This window comes from Aplysia californica, unplaced genomic scaffold (assembly GCF_000002075.1).
Source record: "Aplysia californica isolate F4 #8 unplaced genomic scaffold, AplCal3.0 scaffold00877, whole genome shotgun sequence".
Classification (NCBI taxonomy): Eukaryota; Metazoa; Mollusca; class Gastropoda; order Aplysiida; family Aplysiidae; genus Aplysia; species Aplysia californica.
The window spans coordinates 241,747-243,388 of record NW_004798147.1 but is presented as its reverse complement, the minus strand read 5'-3'; positions in this window follow the sequence as shown (position 1 = coordinate 243,388).

Sequence of the window (1,642 nt, the reverse complement as noted above, 5' to 3'; positions counted from 1 at the left end):
CCTCTTTGTGAGGTCACATTTGGGTCGCCATATTGTCAAAAGTGAAAGACACTTTTAGCTTGTTGGAATGTTGGATGGAAATTTAATTTTACCGACGGGTACATGAATATCTTCCGCCCCTTCACCGTCACAAATTGACTGTATGTATGACGGGGCGCCGGGTGGGATATAAAGAGGGTTGGGCTTGCCGTAACCAAACATTGAAATCGTTCAGAGTATAAAGGAGGCTTAATGGCTTAAAAGACTCCCACACGCGCATATGAAAAGGCAAAGTATAGATTCAAAAGTATTTTAATCTTGTCAGTGGCAATACCACGTTTTAAACCAAGGAAATGGACTCACATATTCTGTTCTACGTTTTCTAATTTGAGCAAATCTGCCGATGACTTTTTGTTTGAGCGGTATGAACCATTCATGATTGAAATATCAATCTTGCTTTCCATCCACAACAGATGCCAAAATTCCGCTGTTTGATACGACCCCAGTCTCTTGACAGTGAGCTAAGCATAACGAAGTAAAAAACGAAAGCGAATTTCCAACAGGTAGTCTACACGAAACATTGCTGCATTGAAGAACAAATATTAGATTCCACTCCCTGACGCAATACAAAGGTGCTGCTTGCTTTGTTGTTTGTCCGATCTCCACACTCGGAATACAAATCTACACAGTGTGCGGGACCTCACTAACTATTGTCCTGCTCAAAACTTCATTCAAGTGTACACACATCATCATCACCATAGTAACACGGCTTAATAAAACAAAACACAGAGAGCCGAGGGAAAAAAGGAATGGAAAAGGGGGGGGGGGTGCTCAGTCTACGCTGTGGTCTGGAACTGCGAGAGCGTGCAAACTAGGAGTCAAGAGTCGACCAACGATGCATAGTCACTTTGCACTATAACGAGTCTAATAGAACTATCAATTTCTTTGTCTCGGCCTTGGGCCACGCTAGGTTAACACCCCAATTATAAAATTCAGTCTGTGGGAACTTAAATCCCTGGACTTAGGGACAAACCAGTAAAATGTCACCCCGAAGAGAGGAGCGCCTGACGGGGTGGAGCTATAGTCTTAGTTACTTGTAGCAAATACCCGGACCAATGATAATTCTTGTCCAGTAGTTATGCCTCAGAAGTTTTGTTTGGGGTGTTCGTGGAAATTCGCTTTTTAATCTGAAAAAGCTGATATTATGTTTTGTCCCTTTACGATTAGGAGAGAAATGTTTTGTTTTGATTTTAGTCAGAGAAGCACTTTTTTTTTAAAAGAAAAACCAGGTGGGACTCCCACAAGACACTCCTGTATGTGCGACACAGTGGTGAACCAGGCGCCTTCAAATTAATTAAGTCAAAGATTTCCTTCTTTTTCCACCATCGGGCATGTTTTATTGATTTTCTTTTTTGTTTTTGTTGTTTGTCTATTTGTTTTCGCTGTTGTTGTTGTTGCCTTTTTTTAAGGTTCAACTTTTTATGTTCTTTTAAAAACAAATGTATGTGTATATATTACTTTTTTTTTTTTTAAAGGTTGAGAAAAGGCAGAGTTAACTGTAAATTTACCGTTTCCAAGGATACTAAATTTTTTAAGGTCAACTAACTTTGGCGACCATTTATCCATTTATTTGCTGTGTGTACCACTGACACGAGGTGACCCC